The sequence below is a fragment of the Molothrus aeneus genome, chromosome 17, assembly GCF_037042795.1.
Source record: "Molothrus aeneus isolate 106 chromosome 17, BPBGC_Maene_1.0, whole genome shotgun sequence".
In the NCBI taxonomy this organism is placed as follows: domain Eukaryota; kingdom Metazoa; phylum Chordata; class Aves; order Passeriformes; family Icteridae; genus Molothrus; species Molothrus aeneus.
The window spans coordinates 1,508,985-1,532,059 of NC_089662.1; the positions used below are offsets into that span (position 1 = coordinate 1,508,985).

General features: G+C 48.4%; 1 protein-coding gene across 1 annotated transcript in view; it reads left to right on the forward strand.

Moving 5' to 3' along the window:
* LOC136564080 (centrosome-associated protein CEP250-like) overlaps window positions 1-23,075 on the forward strand; it is a 48,523-nt gene that overhangs the window by 18,427 nt on the left and 7,021 nt on the right. The window lies entirely within an intron of this gene.

Below are 23,075 nucleotides of genomic sequence, written 5' to 3' on the forward strand. Positions count from 1 at the left end.
GGAGCATGGGGCTGCTGTTTTGAAGGAAGGAAGAGGGAGCACTCTGAGTGCTGCACTGGCCAAGTTGAAAATTGCCAAAGGGGCTCTGCAAAAACGCTTGGCCTCCCTGAAGGGAAAGACTTCTATCCAGTCATGCACTGGCATTGATCTTCAGTCCACTGCAACATGCCTGAATTATTCCAGAGATGTTTCCCATGAAGAGGTGGGTCTCTATCCCTGTCAGTCCCATTGGGTAAAGCAGCCTGGGCTGCAGCAGGCAGCCTTGTCTGTCTGCCTGGCTCCAGCCAGACACCATTGACTGCCAGATTGTTTCCTGGTATGCTGGAATGACTGATCCAGCTCTGGAGCTTGCTGTTCAAAGCAGCTCCAGGCCAAAAGCTGGGCACGGGGAGCTGCTTCTCCTGTGCCCACAAAAGGGGAGGCACCACATGGGGGTTTGGAATTAGTGTGCAAAGGAATGGAGCCGGTGAGCAGAGTGATGAACTAAACCCAGCTGAGTTTTGTACTGAGAGGGCTGAACAGCAGCTGCACTGCTGGTGCTTTGAGGATGCTGCCTGAGACTGAGATTTCTGAGGGACAGCTTCTGTGGTGTTTGAAATATGGGCATCATTTCCTCTCTGAACACCCAGCAGGCTGTTGGAGCACAAGAGGAGCAGCTTTTAGGTGGCTCAAGGACCAGTCTGGAATCTAAGACACCACTTGCATCAGCAGAGAAGGAGAAGAGAGAGAGGCTTGAATTATCCACCGTGCCCAGGAGAAGTGGCCAGCAGGTAAACTGGGCTTTGGCTGCCTCTGCAGAGCCTCAGGCTCCTCTGGAGCAGAAGCCTGTGGTGTCAGGAAAGAAGAGTTAGAGGAGTTTCAAGGCCTCGGCATTGCTTGAAGGCTCATTCTTCCCCTGGGCTTGGTTTCCCACATTGTGCTCTGCTCCATGTGCAATGCTATCATGTTTGGGAGAGGGAGAATTTGCTCCCTGACCCTGGGCTGCCTGTGCAGGAACATGCTGATCAAACATCTCCAGGCCAAAAGCTGGGCATGGGGAGCTGCTTCTCCTGTGCCCACAAAAGGGGAGGCAACACGTGGGGGTTCGGATTCTGTGTGCAAAGGAATGGAGCAGCTGAGCAGAGTGATGAACTAAACCCTGCTGAGTTTTGTACTGAGAGGGCTGAAGAGCAGCTGCACTGCTGGTGCTTTGAGGATGCTTCCTGAGACTGAGATTTCTGAGGGACAGCTTCTGTGGTGTTTGAAATATGGGCATCATTTCCTCTCTGAACACCCAGCAGGCTGTTGGAGCACAAGAGGAGCAGCTGTTAGGTGGCTCAAGGACCAGTCTGGAATCTAAGACACCACTTGCATCAGCAGAGAAGGAGAAGGGAGAGAGGCCTGAATTATCCACTGTGCCCAGAAGTGGCCAGCAGGTAAATTGGGCTTTGGCTGCCTCTGCAGAGCCTCAGGCTCCTCTGGAACTTGGCACCTTAGCCCAGGCAGTGCTTTGGAGACCTCTGCTTGTTGCCTTGCCTCTCCCTGTCCCTGCCGTGGCACACCCCTTTGTTTGTTCTCTCTCTGTGGCAGCCCATGGCTTTCACAAGGGCACCTTCACTGCGCTGCCTCCCTCCCTGGCCCCGTGTCCCTGCACACACACACTGGCCTCTCTTGCACAGCCTCCAGCGAGAGCTTTTTGCCCCCACTGTTGTCTGGTGCACTTCAGGGTCTCAGAGCAGGGATCTCCTTGCCTTGATGTCCAGAGGTCCTTTTGCTCCATGTTTGCTGACAGGTTTCTGTGACCTTCTCTCCCATCCAATGTGCAGGTAAACCCTGAAAGGAGAAGAATCAGAACTTTTAGGAGAGTGTTCCCCCCAGACTACTTTACCTTGCCTGTCCCCATATCTGCCCATCAGTATCTGTCAACTTTTGAAATAGAAGAGTCCTCCAGAAGCTCAGGGGAGCAGCAGCCCTCGTACTGAGGCACAGCCTGTGGAAAAAGGTGTCAGTGGCCCAAATGTGTGCTCTGGAAATCAGAGCTGGGTTCCTAAATCCCTCTGGAAGTCTTTGTAATAGACCTGTGGTGGCTGAGGGATGTACGTGGGAAGGGTTTGGCAGCCTTGAAGTGGACTTGTTGATGCTCTGAGCTCTGTTGTGTCTGGGAGCCTGTTCCTTTGCCCTTGCCCAAGGGCAGAGTGTTGGTGAGGGCTGGAGTTGGAGGCTGTGTCTGCCCCGAGAGCCGGTACCGTGGGGCTGCAGGTGCTCCTGCCAGCGTGGGCTTGTCTGAGCCGGGCCTTGTGCCTCTTTCAGGTGTCCCTGCTGCAGTCACAGCTGGCCCAGGAGCGACAGCACCACCTGGAGAGCTGTGCAGGGAGCAGGCAGGAGACACAAGGTGCAGAAGGGACCTCCTTGCTTCCTGAACGTCTCAGAGAGGAGCCAGGCTGCAGCTGGATGCACTCTTAGACTTAGGCAGTAGTTTATGTTTAAAGGATAGTATAGGTGTAATTGAACCTTTATACAATTGTGTTCCATAGGATAAAGGATATATTTATAGGAAAATAAAGAGTTTATTATGATCATGATTAAACTAAAAGATCTTCATCAGGGTTATTTACTCCCCAGTGCAGAGACTGATAACTTCCAGTATAGTGCATTATATCTGAAGTAGCATTGAAGCAATTCCAGTCCAGCCAACAAAAAACAAGTCTTCATTAAAGATTGATGCTACTCACCCAAACCAATGATAATGGGCAAACATTTCTCTCAGCCTCAAGGTGTGACCTTGAGGAGCATCCTGACTCCAGGGAGGAAGCTGCAGAAGGGAGACATGTGCCATGAACCAGTTTGGTGAGGGCAGGAGAAACCTGCCATGTGTGGAGCTTTTTCATTTGTCCTCAGGAAGCTGCAGCCTGTTTGTTCTCAGAGTCACAGAATCTCAGGCTGGGGGAGGCTGGAGGCACCTCTGGAGGTCACCTGGCCCAGCCCCTGCTCCATCAGGGCCACCCAGAGCCGGCTGCCCAGGATGTGTCCAGGTGGCTTTTGAGTCTCTGCAGGGACGGAGACTCCCCCAGCTCCCCGGGCACCTGCGGCAGTGCTCGGCCACCCTCCCAGTGCAGAAGTGTCTCCTGAGCTCGCAGGGCCCCTCCTGTGGGTCACTTTGTGCCCGAGGCCCCCGGGGCTGTCCCTGGCCCTGTCCCCTCTGCAGCCTCCCCCTGGCTTTTCATCCACAGGGATGAGATGCCCTGAGCCTGCTCTGCTCCAGGCTGGGCAGTGCCAGCTCTCTCAGCCTCTGCTCATGGCAGAGACGCCCCAGTCCCTCCATCAGCTTCATGGTCCTGTGCTGGACTCTGTCCAGTCTGTCCCTGTGTCCCGTCCTGGGCAGCCCAGCTCTGGGCCCAGCACTCCAGGGCTGGCCTCACTGGTGTGGAGCAGAGGGAAAGCATCCCCTCCCTCTGCCAGCTGTGACACAGCTCCCAGTGCAGCCCAGGACGCTGTTCTGCATTGCTGCAGGAGCACATTGCTGGCCCATGGGCATCCTGGTGTCCAGCAGAACCCGGACAAACTTCAGTTTTCCAACTGGGTGGCCCCCAGCAGTCACCGCTGCCTGTGGTTGTTCCCTGCCAAGGACAGGACTCAGCACTTGTCATTGGACTGTCCCCCTTGCTGAACTGTCCCTCTGCATGGCAGCACTTGTCTCTGGCAGATCAGCCACTGCTCCTGGTTTGTGGGAGGGCACAGCCTGGCCCCCTCCCCCAGTTTACTGACAAAGCACTCAGGAAGGACTGGGCTCAGCATTGTCCTTCCAGGGTCCACCGCTAGACTCTGTGCCACTGATCACCAGGGATTCAAGAAGGTAGAGTCTGCACAAGGCATCTTGGCTTGTATGTACTTATTCAGAAAGATTTGGCAGGATTTACAACAGAGATTTCTGCTCCATATCTTATGTGGGAAAAAATGGAATGATCCATGCTCCCTCTCACTGGTGGTGGGTAAAGTGGTCCTTTTGTTGGTGGCAGTGGATGTCACCTGCACGGGAACTGTGCCAGACTGGTGTGACATACTGTGGGAAGGAGCACTCTGAGGCAGGTAAAAGCTGGGCTGTAGAGATCATTCAAAGACCATTCTTCAAGCCATAGAAGCCCCTGTTTTGTGAAGATCAGGAACAATTCCTAGGCAAGGGCTGAAGCTGCATATCTGTGAGTTCCTTTACCTCCTAAGTCAATTTCTCCATTCATGATAGCAGATTGTCCTGGTTGAAAAGACAGATGTCTTCCAAGGAAGCTGGGAATCTTTCTGGAATGGAGAGATAGCCCCCTCCCTCCAAATCATTATAACTTGAAATTGCAGGGCTTCCAGGCAAAGATATGGGAAGAGAAATATCACTTCTTCACTAGAATATACATATATATATATATATATAGGTGAGGAAGAGAGAAGAAGCAGCAGCGCTCCCAAAGCAATGCCAGACTCTTCCCACCCGCTGAGCAGTTCTGCCTTTGCTGTAGTTCTGACCTCAGCCGGCAGAGGGCGCTGTGAGCTGAGGCCAGGCAGAGTGGCTGCAGTGACTCTGCCCTGGCTCCAGGGGGCGCTGTCGGCCCAGGCGGCTTCAGGGGCCACGGCTGCGAGCCCTGAGCCAGCCCAGGGGTTAACAGCAGCCTCGGGGACACAGGGAAGCTGGGGCTCTGCTTTTCCCAGCTTCTCACCTGGCTCTTGCAGTATCCTGGCCATGGCAGCTCTGCTCTGGTTCCAGCCAAGCAGCCCCTGGGGCTCCCTCTCTCCAGAGAGAGAGAGAATAGGTGGGGTGGTCCCGTTTCCCCTCAAGCACCCATGCAGATGGTGAGGATCTTCCTTGGTGATGGCGAGTGTGGAAAAGTCCCCATCAACCAGCAGCTGCAGCAACCAATGGGCTCACATATGGATGGCAAGGAGAATCCTGAAGCAGTGCCAGGTCCATCAGCAAAAACTGCGAAAAGTCCCCTGCTCCTAGCATGGCCCGCTGGTTCTTCCCTTGGCAGGCCAGTGCCCAACACTGCCCTCCCTCCCTGGAAGTTTCCAGTGGAATGGGAGAGTCATTGGCCAGTTCTTTTGCATCTCAGTTGCCCCACAGGCAATTCATTCCCCACAGGCATCAACTGCCCTCTCCTTGCCACATCCCCCTTTTCAGGTAACAAAGGAGAGAAAATTCACCAAAAAACCACCCCAAACACACAACATTTTCCACCCTGACTTTTTTCCCATACCAACATGTTACATCAAACTCTGACTTTTAAACTATATACATCCATACATTATCCTAATTGTATACATACATACATACATACATACATACATACATACATACATACATGTAGATATGGATACAGGCACAGTGTCTTGGGCAATTCACCCCAGAAACAAGGTCCCCTGGAGATGTCCATTGTGTTGATCCATCTTTCTGCATCACCCACCGAGTCCAATCCAGTCCCTGAGCAAAGACAGGTGGGTTTGTCTTTGCTCGAGGCAGAATTAATCCCAACAGTCTTTCCTAGCACACCTCTCATGTGCACCACCAGAACATTATCTCCACCCGCTGTGCACAGGGCTTTGCATTGGGCATGGCCAGCTTGGTTGGTGGAATCTCTGCTATTAACTAACCATGCAGCCTTTGCTAAATGCAGCTCCCACTGCTTGAGGGTCCCATCCCCCCATTGCCTTCAATGTGTTTGTGAAGAGTTCATTGCACTGCTGACCTTTCCTGGCTGCTGGTGCACGGTAGGGAATGTGATATACCCACTCAGTGCCAGGTTCTCTAGCCCAGGTGTTGATAAGGCTGTCCTTGAGATGAGTCCCTTTGTTGGACTCAATTCTCTCACAGGTACTGTGCCTCCAAAGGACCTGCTTTTCAAGGCCCAGCATGGTGTTCTGGGCAGTGCCATGAGGCACAGGGTAGGTCTCCAACCTTCCAGTGGTGGCTTCTACCATTGGGAGCATGTAGCACTTGCCTTGGTGGGCTTGAGGCAGCGTGATGTAGTCAATCTGCCAGGCCTCGCCATATTCTGTTTGAACCATGGCCCCCATACCAGAGGGGCTTCATCTGCTTAGCTTGCTTGATGGCAGCTCACATCTCACAATCATGGATAACCCGGGAGATGCTGCCCATGGTTACATCCAGCCCTGGCTCTCGTGCCCACCTAGAGGTGGCATCTCAGCCCCGATGGCGTCAGGCACCATGGGCCCATCGAGCTGGGAACAACTGTCCCTTGTGTTGCCAATCCAAACCTATCTGTAACACCTTGATTTTTGCAGCCTCAGGCACCTCTTCATTCTTTCAGTGCTCCTCATTAGCTCAACTCTGGGGCACATGGGCACCCACATGACAGACTTTCACAGGGAGCTTCTCTACCCGCCTGGCAATGTCTTGCCATTCGTCTGCAGCCCAGATTGCTTTTCCCCTATGCTGCCAATTGGCCTTTTTCCACCTTTCCAGCCAGGAACGGCCTCCACAGAGCATTGTCTACCATCCATGAGTAAGTGTTTTCTTCTTGTTGGTCGGTGGAGACATTGCTGTGATCTTGTTGATTACCTCAGGGGTATCTGGCATTGTCTGTCCTGCCACTTTACTCCCAGGAACTGGACCTCTTGGACAGGTCTCTTGACTTTGCTCTTTTTGATGGAGAAGCTGGCTTCCAGCAGAATCTGGATGATTTTTTCTCCTTTCTCAAATACTTCCATTTCCCAGTTCCCCACACAATGATGTCACCGATGTACTGCAGATGTTCTGGAGCTTCACCCTTTTCCAGTGCAGCCTGGATCAGTCCATGGCAGACGGTGGGGCTGTGTTTCCACCCCTGGGGCAGTTGGTTCCAGGTGTACTGCATGATTCTCCAGGAGAAGGCAAACTGAGGCCTGCATTCAGCTGCCAGAGGAATGGACAAAAATGCATTGGCAATGTCAGTAGTGGCACACCACTTTGCTGCCTTGGACTCCAGCTCGTACTGGAGCTCCAGCATGTCCGTCCCAGCAGCGCTCAGCGGTGGAGTCACTTCATTCAAGGCACAATTGTCCACAGTCAATCTCCATTCTCCATCAGACTTGTGCACAGGCCAAATGGGGCTGTTGAAGGGTGAGTGGGCCTTGCTGACCACCCCTTGGCTCTCCAACTCTTGGATCATTTTGTGGATGTGGATCATGGCATCTCAATTTGTCTGATATTGCCAGTGAAGCACCTCTGAGGTGGCAATTGGTACTTGTTGCTCTCCTGCCTTCAAGAGTCCAAGAGCAGAAGGATTTTCAGACATCCCAAGCAAGAACTTTCATTTGCCTAACGCCCTCTGCCTCCACAGCAGCTGTTCCAAAAGCCCACCTGAGTCCTTTTGTGTCTTTGAAATAACCACTCCAGAGGAAATCTATGCCCAGAATACACGGGGCGTCTGGGCCAGTCACAATAGGATGTTTCTTCCACTCTTTCCCCATCTAACTCAGCTTCCAGCAGGGTCAACTGCTGCTGAAATGGAGGTTTTGGGGATTGCTTAAATTAGCAATATGAATTAAGCATTTAAGTTTTAGCTTGTATATTTGTGCACTGAATTTTAACCTTTTACTTAAGAAACCTCTGCCATGGTACAAAGGGCATAGGAAAATGCAAATTTCTGAAGCTTCTTGCATGAAGAACAATACCAGGAGAAGACTGAGGAATGCAAGAAACCTAAATAAAGGGGCTCCTCTGTCTCCAAGCTGATCAAAATCAACAGATGTACTCAGATAAGCACCAAGGGACCAAAGCAGGCGTGCAAAGGACAAAAGTTCAAAAATTCAATCATGAGGAAGACCACGGCCTTCAGCCTCAGAGACCACCAAAAACCCCCGTGCAACTACCACCATGAACAACGCATGCTCAGAAGGGCGTGGATCTCATTACCATGTGAGGCCAGGAGAGGCGGGGCCAAGGGGTGAATATGCACGGAAAGGTTGTGCAATGTGATGTATATGGAACACCTCTGTGAATAAAGATGTGGCTCAGACCAGGGCTCAGGGCACAAGTTTTCACGAGAGCTATTGTGCTGGTGCCAGGCGCTGACAATACAAGTCCACTTCATACCTACATCAGGGTGTGGAGTCTATTTATTCCGTGTATCGCTTCACTGCGATCCCCCATCACCCCAGCAATAGAAACGGGCTCTGCCCCCACATGTCCTGATGGGATTGGAGTACACTGTGCACCAATGTCAACAAAAGCCTCAGATTTCTATGGCTCTCACACAGCCCAAAAGACACAATTTTCCCTGGCCTCTACCTGGCCATCCAGGAAGAGCCACAGGTCAATTTGTGGGGTGTACTCCCTCTCCCTAGCTGGGGGATGTTGGGCACTGACACTGGGGCCTCTGGTTTTGTTACAGATGGATAATGAGATGATTGGCTCTGGCAATTCAGGGATAACTATTGTGTGAATATTAAGAAAACTTTAATGATGTATAGTTATGTTATTGTAGTTTAGATGTCCTCTGCTCTCCCCATAGTTCCCTTTTCCCCCCCTGTATTGTTACCATCAGACAGCCGGGGTTGTCTAGGACAGGTACAAAGAAGGCTGCACATGTGTCCCTTGCATGGGGCAGTTTGGAATGGACAAGCTTGGTGCTTAGGGGTGCGGCATGGCAACACCTGATCTCCAATCCAGTTACAAGAAAGCAGTCTCCAATGATAAATGGCAAAGAAGAACTGGCTGACAGATCTTGGGAGGGGCCAGGGCTGGCTGATGCAACCCCCAGGTGTATAAAAGACTGAGCATCCATCTTGAAGATGAACCTGCCACCTGGTATGCACGAGAGCAGTCCCCAGCGCTGCAAATTTTTTCCTTTTGTAGTCCTTTTGTTGTATTTTTGTCAAGGTTTAATAAACCTTTTTTAAATTTTCAAAGCGAGCAGTTGTTTCTCACAGGTTTGCACCAGCGTCACATGGTAACTATTCTTGCTTAGCTCCTTTCTCATCTTCTCTCTGAATTTTTCCTGTTCATCCTTGAAACTCAACCACAGCAGAGACATGAGTGGGTATCAGGCCATGGACGATGGTCTCATCATTCCTGAGCTTGCTTGCTGCAGAACTCACAGTCTCTTGGTTGTCCACTAAATGCATTGTTCCCATGAAGCTGGAGTATTCCGATGGCCCATGCAGCGCAAGGCTCCACCCCGTTTGCACTGTGCACCTGACCTTGTCAGGGTCATTATGCTGTCCATCCCTTGCAAAAAGTTTCTCCATTACTGCCATTTGTCTTATTGTTGGAGGTCAGGATTTCTCCTATTTTTTCTTTTTCCTCTTAGGAATTTTCTGACATTTGTTGCTAAGAGACTGATACTTAAGAGAGCAAAAGACATGGCTGGGAGGAGAAGGCGGTGGAAGGGTACAGCGAGCTGCTGTCTTACCTTAGGGGTTTTCTCTTGGAAAGGGCAGGGACACCACAAGATTTTGGCCAGGGGGCGAGGGGCTAGGCTCTGCTCCTCTCACTCTCTCGGGATCAGAGGAGGGACAGCCGGTCTGTGATCACTGCCTGGAGGATTCTCTGCCACTGTAGATCTTTTGTCTTGCCACTGCTTTTCCTACCATGGCTTGCTGCTTCCAAGGTTCCTGCTGCAGTCCATTTCACCAGACGGAGGTGCAGCAGGACCGGCCGTCCCTGACGGTTCCAAAGGCAGCCCCTTCTGCATCCCTTCCACCCTCGCCCGCCATTGCCGTGCGCAGAGAGGCGGCCGAGCTCGCGCCACAGCGCCCCCTGCAGCCCCGGGGGAGTCATTGCCCTGCCCTGCCCGGCCGGGAGCCAGCAGCGCCCCTGCTGGCTGTGCCCGGAACTGCACCGCAGGGGAAGGTGCCTGCAGCCGGGACCAGGCCGGCCCTGGGGCTCTGCGTCTGCTCGTCGGTGCTGCCGGGCTTGGTGTTTGTTTGCCTTGTTATACACACACATGCTAGTAAGGAACTGCTATTCCTTTTCTCCTATCTTTGCCTGAAAGCCCCATCATTTCAAAGTTAGAAGAATTCGGAGGGAAAGGGGTCATATTTTCCATTCTAAGGGAGCTTCCTGCCTTCCTTGGCAGACACCTGTCTTTCAGACTGACACACTCAGGCGTTGTATCCCTTCCTTCTTGTTCTTCCAGTGTGGTTACTGAAAGTCTGGTCAGAGAGAGAAAGTCAGAAAAACTTTCCCAGGCATTGCTCTGGGAAGTTTTGGGAGAGTTCAGAGAAAGAATTAAAACAACAAGATTAATCTTTGCAGTTGGTGTTTTGAATGTGATGCCTCTTGTAAGATGTTCACAAGAATGGTGCTTTTCCTAATTAGCCAATGGTGCGAGGGGTGTTGATTAAGGACCAACCAGGTCCAGCTTTATCGTAAGTGTCTATAAAGAATGTGCAGTGTCTAATAAACTTCACATTTGCCTTCGGAGACCTTGGAGTCTATATGTCACTTCATTTACCCATCCCTAATACAACAGCAACATTCCAGGGCTTTCTATCATGGTGGTTCTGCAGACTGTCCCTGTAAGCAAACCTTTCTCCTTCACTTGTTATAAGCTGCTCCCAGAGAGAAAGGGGCCCTGGCTCCCTCACAAACACCTGCTCAATCCCCACATCCTAGGCAAAGGAGCCCAGAACCCTTACTTTGGTATCTTCAAGTTGCACGCCTGTACCCATAGGGTCCCAAACTCGAGTCAACCAGGTTGAAAAAGCCTCGTACCCCTGTCCTGCAATGTCTTTCCACAGACTGTGGAGACTGTCAAGCAACAGGGACTCAGTGATGATCTTGGCCTCTGCTGGCTCCTCTGCTTGTTGTGAGGCCCTTGGTTCCCCATTCACAATAATTGGGTACATCGATTTGGTTTAGACTTCCTCCTCTGCAGAGGGGCGACTGCTGCTGGCTGTAGCTGGCCTTGTGGTTGAGCTGGAACCCAGATGGTTGAAACATCCGTGGCTTCTACTGCTGCACCATCATCCTTTCCCTCTGATTGCAGCTGGTGCTGCTGGACCATGTCCCTGACCTCTGTGTCAGGTTTTGGGGTAGCTACCCAAGGTAACCACATCCTGTCTCGGAATGGTGAATGGACCTTGCTGAATAAACACAGCAAAAATATAAGTAGGTGATCCCTTTAGCTTCTAGGTGAAATTAAAACTCTTCAAAAGCTGTTCAGTTAGGCCCAAAGAAGTGAGTGAAGGGTGAGGGGAAAACTCCCCCCTGTGTTGATTCATAAGAGGTGCCATTAGTGAGGAAACTCCAAAACCATGAACTTAGCTCATGATAGTTATATAGCCATGTGCCCACATTCCAGAAGAAGTACACAAGCATGAATTTCTCACCTTGTTGACCTGTTCTACAAAGTGGATAACAGCTGTTGCAGTGCGTTTTCTTTGGCAGGTTCACTGCTGAATTTGCGGTTTTGTTCTCTGCTTAATTTGTGGTTTTGTCATCCTCCTGTATTGTCCTCCCCCTGACTTCAGAGTGGCATAGGCTCCTCCTTTTTTATCTTATGTTTCTAAAATTAGACATACTCCCTCATTGTTATTCAGTTCAGTTAGATGTCAATCTTTTTGTTTGTCACCTAGCCCCTCCCTACCAAGTTTTAATCCCCAACCTTCCCAGTTGTCAATCCTTCCTATCCCTGCCTTTTTTCCCCAGAATCTTCCTTGCTTACCCCTCCCATTGAGTGTCAATCCTCCCCTTAACCTGCCCTTTCTTCTCGAGAATTCCCTGTCTCTCCTGTATCTTTTAGAACCCTGTTGGCTTACCTAAGTTATGTCCCTCCCTGTTGCTCCCTTATTGGTTCAAGTGTAAAATGTCCCGCCTTCAACCCCTCCCCTATTGGTTTGCTACCCTAAACCCCTGCTCTTGAGTGATGTTATAAAGGCTCTTGTTCAACCCAAGTCTTTGTCTTGGGAGCTGGTCATGAAATAAAGACACCCCTGTTTCACCCCCAAGACCCGTGCTGCTGCCTTTTTTCCTCCTGCGCCAAACCACTGCTTGTGCTGGGATTTGCCGGGCTTGTGAGGGGGATCTGTCGCACCCCTGTTGTCGTCGTCACCTGGCCAGGGCATAGTCTGTGCCGCGACCAACAGCCACAGTGCTCTCAGTCACAAGACCCTTGTTTCCATAAGGAGCTGCAAATTGGAAAAATATAGCCACAAACATGTGCCAACCAAAGGTGGTAAGCCAGACCACATGGTGCCAAATAAGGAGGCTCTTTATCCTGTATGAAAATGGGTTACCCAAGAGCTGTTATTCTCTTTTCACATTTCCTCTCCATGCTTTCATGACATATACTGGGCACAAATAACTGTCTTGGTTTTAAAAGACAGATGTCTGCCAAGGAAAGGGAGAACCTTCCTGCACTGGAGAAGATGACCCCTTCCTGCCAAATTATTACAACTTCCAAATTACAGGCTTTCCAGGCAAAAAGAAAGGAAAAGGAATAACAGTTCTCTGCTATATATATATACATATATATATATATGTGGTTTATATATTTATATATATAAAGCAGAACGAACAACAAACAACAAGAGAAAACAATAACAGGAGTTTTCCACCCATCAAGCACCACTTTCCCCTTTGGTGTAGTTACAAGCACAGCCGGCAGAGGGCGCTGGCAGGCCCCAGGGAGGCCGGGCAGGTGCGATGATTCCCCCCAGCCAGCAGGGGGCGCTCCAACGGGAGCGCGGCACCGTTCCCAGCTGTGATGGAGTCTCGGGTGAGGGGGAAGAGGGGAAATTGCTCCTTTGGGGAGCAATTGCTTCCACGGGCAGCAAGCAGTCTCAGCACCATCAGCAGCAGCAGGCAGAAAACAGAGAGGGCAGGCAGATCAGATCAAGCAGCAGTGGATCTCAGGATCACCCACCGGCAGCCAGCAGAAACCTTGAAGGCAGGCAGATCCGATTCTAGTGCCAAGTTAAAACGCAGCCATACCCCCGGCTAGATAAACATGAACACCCCAACACCCCCACAGCCACCCCTCCCATTCCTGCCCTGGAATGGAAGAGGCAGCCTCGGCCCCACCCTCGGTGGGATCCCAGGTGGGGCTTACACCTGTCCTGATGTCCCCCAAGCTGTGGATGTCCCAGGGCAGGAAACAGGGACAGTTCCTGGCACAAATGACCATGAGATTTCCCCCTCACCACAAGACACCCTTCCAGACTATGTGAAAGTAACCCTCTGAAAGCCCAGAACAAAGGGTCTGTCACATGGAAATCTACTCCAACAATGACCCTGAATCCATCCTGGTATGGATAAGGCAGGGATGTCTGTGTTTCAGAACCCCCTGGGACAACTTAACAGTAGGTAACACATCCAGCTTGCCAAGCACTCAGAAGTCAGTATTTGTAACTTTACTAACAGAACAGGATGTGATTTCAACTATTACCTACCAGAAGCTGTGTTACAGAGCCTACACGTCAACTTTTCTCCACCACCAATTGAACTGAACATTACCATGGTCAAAAAACTGTTGGAACATCGTGGCCTGCACAAACTGCTACAACAGCGGAAGAAGAAGTCAGAAGACACTGATCAGCATGCATCACAATATAGAAAAGGCACATCATGTCCTAGAACAAATGAAGAGGCATGGAGAGAATCACTGGTGGGAAAACTCGCTTGGATGGTCCCCAACTGCCACAGGCTTTTCCAGCCTAAGCTACATCCTGCAGTTGTGATACTGGCACTGACTGGGATGGGCTTTGTCTTCATCATTGCAGTGTATGTAAGAGTGTGTACCTAATCCAGCAATCAAGAAAACAAACCTGTCCACAAATACAAAGGTTGAAGGAAGGACAAGCAATGTGTTTGTTTTGCCACAACCAGATGCTGTGTTTTCGTTCACAGATACTACTTGGTTTTAACATTTTGAGAAAAGAACTGATTGGCTCCAACACTGAGCCGAGAGCCACCACAGAGACTGACTCAGTGAGGTGGGCATTTGCTTTATTAGGCACTGGCTACGTGGGGATTGCTCCTCCGTGAGAAATGGTTTTGTAAAGGATTCTCAAAACCTGACTGAAAGCTCGCAGGGTCTTGTACATCTGTATGCAAACTCTGAGATAAGGTGTGCTGTCTTAGGAAGGCCATGGAATAAAGATGACATTTTTGAGAGAGAGATTGAACTAGAAACAAGTTTCAAAAGATGGCCTTGCAAAAAGACCTGATATTTTGGAGAACTAGAACTGTGAAAGATGCATTGCAGCAAGACCACGTGGGGTAAAATAATAGGTGGTTGGGGTTAGAAGTATTAGCAGCACTGTGTGGCTAAAGGAAGTGGCTGAAAAACATTGATAAGGAATTGTAACCGGGAAACAGGGTGGCTTCTGGTGGAATGGTGTTAGGTTTTCCATCTCTTATGTCTCACCGTTCTGTGAGACTGGTAATGGAATAAAATTTTTAAAATGCCTCTCAGTGGCCCCATCTCTGTAAGGCTGGGATTTTCCAACATTCCTCCTAACAGGCACACTCAGCACTTTGCACAGCACAGTGGGGTGTGCAAAGTGCACAATTGGGGTCAATTTTTCTTTTTTCCTTTTAATATCTTAGGGGGCAGAGTGTGTGAGATGGGTTCCAGTCTTTCCCTCTCATAGCAGGAAGTTTATATACAAGTTAAAAAGACCATGATAGATAAGAATGTTAAATTTTCGAAGGCAAATTTAAGGCCTTTTATTTGTTGAGTCTTCAGACATTTTAATGATGCCACACAGGATTCTGTTCTTTCACTTAGTTTGTGGGATATAAATAATGGGGAGGAAATTGTATCTCTTACAATCAGAGGGGAATTTTCAAGTTGGGAAGTTTTACCCTATTTTTCGTTCAATTTAGGACACGATTGCAAGCTTGGGGAAAAGTTTGGGAGTTGTTAATAGTCCTACACGCCGGTTACAGCCCCAGTTGTTGTATCCCTCTCCCCATGTACCATCACCCTTGTCTCCTCAGGAGAGGCCAGGAGTTGGAACCCGCCCAAAGGCGCAGGAGTGCCACCAGTGCCACCAGTGCCACCTTCTGCCATCTCCTGCCCTCCTCTGTCCCCTTCTCAGGATGGGCCCGTACAACCCGTCCTGGGTTCTAACCTAAACCTCCTTCCTCTGCCCATTTACCATTTCTCTCCATCGATTCTTATGTGTCAAAATGGGTACCAGCCCGTGAGGGGACCCGCCCTTCTGACTGAATTCTGCCAAATCCTGCTGCCCAAAATGGCACTGATCTCATGAGGGGATCTGCCATTTGGAGCCCTTCTTCACCAACATTTCTCACCTTGTCACATCAAAATAGCGTACATGACCCTCCTCCTGTTCCTGCTCCCACTCTTCCGTTGGGCTCCTCCCTTTCCAATGCGGGCCCTGTCTCCCTTCCCTCCTCCAGCTCCACCCTTAGCAACAATGACACTTCTGGCTCCCATGTCCCTGGGACTGGAATTCCACCAAATCCTGCTGCCCAAAAGGGCACTGATCTCATGAGGGGATCTGCCATTTGGAGCCCTTCTTCACCAACATTTCTCACCTTGTCACATCAAAATAGCGTACATGACCCTCCTCCTGTTCCTGCTCCCACTCTTCCGTTGGGCTCCTCCCTTTCCTATGCGGGCCCTGTCTCCCTTCCCTCCTCCAGCTCCACCCTTAGCAACAATGACACTTCTGGCTCCCATGTCCCTGGGACTGGAAGTAGATATGATGGTGAGTGGAAGGAAGCCATCTTGGTTACTGGCACCCCGTGGCATTGAGCCTTAGCGGTCAACTGCAGGCCCTGCACCCCTCTTATTCAAACACCCCCCTCTACAGAGGAGTCCAGTGATTCCTCAAGCTCTGATACCGAGCCTGTGGATAACTGGACAGAGGTGCGGAAGTTTGCTGCTTGGGATGGAAATTGGGAGATAGCTGGGAAATTAGCCACACCAGCTGTGTTCAAACAGGGAAGGAGCCCAAAATGGGAAGCAATGCCTTACAAGGAATTAAAAGAGCTTTGCAAGGCTTGCAAAGACTATGGATGGAGGTCACCTTACTTTAAAAATTTACTTAATGTGACTTTCTCAGCCCATGCTCTTGTGCCGCATGACATCCAGCACATGATGTCTCTCCTCCTCTTGCCTACTGTACTCCTTTTGTGGGAGTCATTGTGGAAATAACAATTAAAGGTCCGAATGTAACAGTGATTTTGTTCAGCGGCACCCCTCCTCAAACTGTCCATCTGCATCTTGTTCAGATTGTAGAGAACATTATAAATACTGTCCCCACTTTCAAAGCCACCAACAGCTCTATCATCAGCCAGCTTACCAACCAAATCATCAACGGCGTCTGGGAAACTTTCAGCTGAGTGCTGGGTGGGCCTGTGCAACAATAGCAAATGCCAAGCCATTTCACGCCTCTCTCCTGACCACCTTAGAGAGCCAACATGCAGGGAAGTAATTTATGATGACACCTACTATAAAAAGGAATTCAAACTCCAGGAATCCTATCCAAAAGTTCAACCAGGGACCTGAAGCATACTGGTAAGCACATTTGCAATCCATTTCTCTAATGAAATCATTTACCACCTTCCAACTGGTAAATCCGGCCATTTCACAACACTAAGGGACGTTTTAGTTATTGGGGACTCTAGTTTCTGACATGATTATTTACAAGTGTATCTGGAGGTTCAAACTGTACGATGGAATGATGAAATTACAGTGACTGTTGCGTGCACTAGTCCCCCTTGGTTTTTGCCTCAACATACACCTATTGCTCAGGCTTTTTTATTACCGGATTCTACAGATATTGTCCCTGAAAATCCTACTGCTTTCTGGGCAGAGACTGTGGGCCATGACAGACCCATCACAGAATGTGGCCTATTTAGCAAAGGGGATAAAGTCTTTCTCTTAGGAGTGGTGGACACTGGAGCAGATGCCACCATCATTGCCCGCTCTGTGTGACCAGAAGAATGGGAGCTTGTCCCCACAAATAGTGTCATCTCAGGAACTGGAGGAGCAGCCACTTCTATGAGAAGTAAAAGAACAGTCTTCAGGGAAGGAGCTGACGGCCAAATTGGTACGGTTGGACCGTTTCTAGTGAGGGCAACTGTCACGCTGTGGGGCAGAGACATACTATCACAATGGGGTACCAGGCTAGAAATCTCTTCTCCACCACAGGATTTCTAGCTGGGGACAGTGCAGAGCACGCCACTCCTCTGCTCACATGGAAAACAGATGATCCAGTTTGGGTGGTTCAGTGGCCCCTCACTGAAACCAAGCTAAAGGTGCTCAAAACCAGTTACTAAAAAGGCATATTGTTCCATCAAATAGCACTTGGAATACTCCAGTTTTTGTTATCAAAAAACCTGGAAAAAATAAATGGCAGCTCCTACAGGACCTTCGTAAAGTCAATGCCATCATTGAGGACATGGGCCCCCTCCAGCCTGGCCTGCCCTCAGCCTCAGTGTTGCCCCAGGATTGGAAATTAGCCATTATTGACATCAAGGACTGTTTCTTTAATATTCCGCTCCATCCCTGACATGTGCTAAGATTTGCTTTTTCAGGACCATCTTGAAATAGACAAGCCCCCCTCAAACATTGCCATTGGTTAGCTCTTCCATAAGGAATGAAGAATTCACCAGCCATTTGCCAAATGCATGTGGCCCACATCCTTTCACCTATTCAAAAAACATTTCCAGATGCAATAATTTTACATTATATGGATGATATCCTAATCTGTGCCGAGACTAACTCCTAACTCTTATGTTGAGCTTGTGCTCAAAAGGACTACTCAAACTACCGAAGAAGCAGGGATTCCTGAGCCAAGGGAAAAATCCAGCGTACCCGCCCATGGACCTACCTGTGACTTCAAATCGGCAAGCAGACCATGGCACCCCAGCAACTCTCCATCAAGGACGACACAAGAACCCTAAGGGACCTACATCAACTGTGCAGAGCAGAAGTTTGGTTTGTCCACTGCTGGGAATCACAACGGAGGACCTTGCACCGCTCTTTAACATCCTGTGAGGTTGTGAGGACCCATCACGCCAGAGGCCTGGGAATCTATCCAAAAGGTATCTCATGCCCCATCCATGAGGCAGGCTCATTGGGTGGATCCTGCTTTACCATTTCAATTTGTAGTTCTGGGTACGTCACCCAGATTTCATGGATTGATTTTTCAATGGGATCCCACCCTAAAAGATCAACTCTTAATCCCTGATTGGATGTTGAGGTCCCATCAGCCAAACAAAAGTATAACAACAGCACAAGAAGTGATGGCTCAACCCATTATAAGAGCTAGAGCTCATCTCCGGACCCTAGCGGGATGTGACTTTACATGCATCTACATCCCATTGGCTACTTGTCTTGGTTTCGAAAGACAGGTGCCTGCTAAGGAAGGCAGGAGCCTCCCCTGAAATGGAGAATGGAAATCTTCTTCATCTCTCTGAATTGCTATGAATTTTAAATTAAGGGGCTCTCAGGCAAAAAATATGGGAGCAGGAAATGGCAGTTCTTTAATAGAGAAGAAAACATAAAAGGATAATATAAAACAATGCAATACACTAGAACAACACTGACAGAGTCAGAACTCGACACCCTGTTGGTCAGGGTGTTGGTAGCAGTCTAATTGGAAATGTGGCTGCAGACTTCTTGAAGTGTCAGGTGTGGTTCTGTTGGAGCAGGAGATCTTGTAGAAAAGGGTGTATGCTTTTTCTGAAGATCTAGTGGAAAAAGAGGCAGCTGCTGTTCTTCTGGGAAATTTAGTGGAGAAGCTGTGCTGGTGTTTCAGAACTTCTGGATTATATCTGTGTAGCAATGCTTGGCTCCTCCCTCTGGGTGGAGCATCTCACAATGGGATGCTATAGTTTTTATCAGTCATGCAGTGGCATTCAATAGCCTGTTATCAGCAGATGTCTCTTCCCAAGGGAGTAGTGGTTGTCATCACTCAGAGAGAGAGATAAGACAAACTGCCCACTTGACAAAAGACAACTCCCATACAGATAGTAATAGAATACATCTTGCCTTGCAACTTAGAATGCTACTTTAAGTAGTCTGGACACTTTGCTCCAGACCAACGAACACCTCCAGTTCGCCCTTGACAGCTACCCAGGGCAAATTTCAATTCATTTACCAAAACATAAAATAGCTGTGCCTAAAGTATCAATTATCAATTGATGATCTTGTCCTTTCTCTATTTTCCCATTCTGGCAATATTTTGGATAATTTCCCCTGGCTGGTACCTAATGCCAACAAGGAAGATTGCAAAGGTTGTTGCAATTTAAGCATATCACTACCAGGTGCTGTCAATTTGTTCATTAATACTTCAGAATCCATTGTATTTAGAAGCCCTAGTCCCATTCCCAATAATCCAGTAAGGTCTTTCTTCTCTCTGGGCATATAAAGCATACGCTTCTGCAGCCACATAGTCCAGTCCATAAAATCAGTTCTTAAAAATGGAGCACACTCAGGCCAAATGGCAGAGGCATTTACTTGCATTGCCATCTCTACCTATACCAGTCACATTATATAAAAGTGATACTGCATTAGCTGTGGCTAATGTGATAATCACATATGCCCCAAGTCTCCAGGCTACACTCCCCTGATTATCCATTATAACTACAAACTTTTATTCTTAAACTATGCTTATCATATTACTCACACCTTATTTATTCTCCCGAGAAAGTTTTCATTTCAGTTTGCTGTCACCCGGTATAACTTTCCAGAGTCCCTCGGGAACCTTCTTCCCTTGGGAATGATGGATCCAAGCACTTTGTTCCTTATACTTGATTGCAGTAAAGATGGCGAGGAGCACTTGGAATAGTCCTTCCCACTGCACTTCCAGAGTCTTCTCTGCAAAAGACTTAACATATACATAATCCCCAGGCTGTACATCATGTACTGGTCCATCTAATTCTCTGCTTCGAGCCCCAGCCACATGTTTCTCAATTTCTCTAAGTTGTTTGTTTAGGGCCACCACATATTTGTGTAGGGTTTCTTCCCCTGCTTGAGTGGGTGTTGTCCCTTCTTGAATTCCATATGGCCTTCCATACAGTATTTCAAAGGCACTCAGTTTCTCCTTTACTCTTGCTTTGGTCTGGATTCATAATAATGCTAATGGAATGTCAGAACCCAGGATATTCCTCTGACTCCCCTGAAGGACTCGAGACCCTGGCAGGGCGCTCAGAGACCTTGGCATGGAGTCAAAGACACCCATGCCTTCGATTTTAACCCATAGAAACAATTACCAACTTTGTGCAAAGATGTACAAGCCACAAGAGTTTGAATAGAATGATAGTGAATTTAGCACCAGGTAAAAATGTAGAATTTTGAGGTTTTTAGAATGGGGGTTCAAGAAGCAAGATGGAGGAATCTGGGCGTGTTCTGTCTTTCTCCTTCTTCTTCTTCTTCTTAGCCTCCATCTTCTGCTGTGATGGTGGCACTTTTGCATTGGTTTATTAGAGTAGAGACAAACTGTCTAACATAGGTGACAGGTATTGGAAAATTATTGTAAATAAAGTACACCCAGTTTTTAGTATTAAAAGATAACACTAAAAAACTAAAAGATAACACTAAAAACTAAAAAATATTATATCAAAATATTTTGATTTTCTTTCCCGGCAAAAGGAAAGAAAATCAAAATATTGATTTTCTTTCCTTTTGCCACCTCTAAAGCCCAGGTTAAGGCAATTATTTCAGCCTTCAGTGCCACGGTGTTGGTTGGTAAGGATCCAGACTCTATTACCTCTTGGCTTGTGGTAACTGCATACCCAGCGTGCCTTTTTCCGCTGACGACGTAGCTGCTTCCATCAGAAAACCAGGTCTCAGTGTCCTTGAGAGGGGTGTCCATCAGATCTGGGTGACTGGAGTTGGTAGCTTCCATAGCCTCCAGGCAATCATGGATCACTGGTTCTCCCATACTACCACTGAGGAAAGAAGCTGGGTACCATAATGTTAGATCCTGTCGGGTTCGGCTGTCTGTCTCTGCCCCGACACGGGTAGTGTGGTTCTTGGGTGGCACGCGTTTTAAAGGATGAGTCTGGACTCTTCAGCTTTTCGGTCTTCAGGTTGTTTATTATTTCTTATCTACAAAATTTTCTGTCTGCTCAACAGAGGTCTGATCTGCAAGCAGTCACAGGCACTCTCTGACCACCCACGGGGCGGTCATGTCTTTTTATACTAATATCTACGTACATAATATTTACCTTTATTTCCCAATGCTTTTCACCCATGTTGGCAAGTGCACCTTCACCATGAACCAATCCCCAAATGCCAACATCACCACAGGAGATGGAGGACAAGAAGAAGGAAGAAGAAGGACAAGACACGCCCTGATCCCTCCATCTTGTCTCCATAACCCCCCTGTACCCAAAAACCTTAAAATCTATATTTCACTTTCTAAACGTGTCCCTTTTACACCTTTTATTCTAAAGTGATTCTCTTGTCCTCAAACTCTTGTTATTTCTGTGGATGGATCAAAATCAAGCCACCAGACACTCTTGGCAACATTCCAGGATTTTCGAGACCCCCAAGGGTTCTCCTGGCATCTCTGAACATCAGGAATGATGTGCTGAGATCCCACAAGATCCCACAGTTTCTACATCATCTTGTTCTACCATTATGGCTTGATATTTCAAGAATCTCTGTGGGGAGACCCAATGTCCCCCGTTTACTTCCAGCATTGCAGACACTGTGTGGGACACTAGCACAGTCATCTTCTGGCCCAGGGTAAGTTTACGTGCTTCCTGGATGTTCACTGCCACTGCTACAACCGCTCTGAGGCATCCTGGCCATCCCTTAGCCACTGCATCCAGTTGCTTAGAGAGGAAGGCGACTGCCCTGTGGTACGGGCCCAGATCTTGTGCCAGTATTCCCAAAGCAATTCCCTGCATTTTGTGAGAAAACAAAAAGAATGGTTTGCTCACATCTGGAAGTCCCAGGACTGGAGCTGACACGAGGGCCTTCTTCAGTTGGCTGAAGGCTTGTGTTGCTTCTTTTGTCCCTTGGAGATCTCTGATTCCTTCCGTGATCAAAGCATACAGGGGTTTGACTAACAGTCAGTAATTATAAACCCACAGCCTGCACCACCCGGTCATGCTTAAAATGGTTTTCAGTTCTTTTACTGTCTGGGGCTTTGGGGTCTGGCATATTGCTTCCTTGAGATCCTGTCCTAAAGTTCTTTGTCCAGCACTAACCTCGTAGCCCAAATAAACAATTGTTTGCTTCACCATTTGGGCTTTCTTCTGGGATATTCAATACCCCTGTAGGCCCAAAAAGTTTAAGAGACTTTCCATCCACTCTATACATGGCTCTTGAGTTTTGGTAGCTACCAGAAGGTTGTCCAGCTGTACATTCTGTAACAGCTGTCCTTCTTCTGATGGAGCTTCCCAGGATTCCAGATCTTTTGCAAGTTGTTCCCCAGATGTTGTAGGGGAGTTCTCGAAGCTGTGAGGCAAAACTAACCATGTGAGCTGGGTTTTGTGTCCAGTTTTGGGATTTGCCCAGTCAAATGCAAAAATTTTCTGGCTTCCCTTATGGAGAAGAAGGCAAAAGAAACCATCATTCAACTCAAAAACAGTAAACCATGTTAGTTCAGATGTTAAACAAGTTAACAATAGTGTAGGGATTGGGTATAAATCCTCAGCTATCTTATTAACAGCTCTTAAATCTTATACTATTTGGTATGATCCATCAGGCTTTTTCAGGTAAAATAGGAGTGTGGAACTCAGACTGACACTCTTTCAATAGCCCTATCTGTGAAAAGTGTTCAGTTACTGGGCTAATCCCTTCTCTGTCTTCCTTTCTCAAAGGGTACTGCTTGACCCTAACCGGTCGTCTTCCTTCTTTAAGCCTAATTTGCACTGGGGGTGCGTTCTTTGCTCTCCCTGGTATGTTAGAAGCCCACACCCCAGGAAATACCTGATCCAGAATTTTCATATGAATCTCACCTTCACTTTCAACTTTAGCCTCATTGGCTATTAGCATGAGGCTTAACATATTGTTGGTTTTTTACTGTGGATATTCTCAGTTCAGTCAAAGAAAGAACAAAAATAAATTCTCCCAGGCTGAGCCTGGGAAACTTAGAGAAAAGATTTAAAACAATTATTCTCTCTCTCTCTCTGTAACCATTGTTTATAGATATGGTTCTACAGAGTGTGCTAT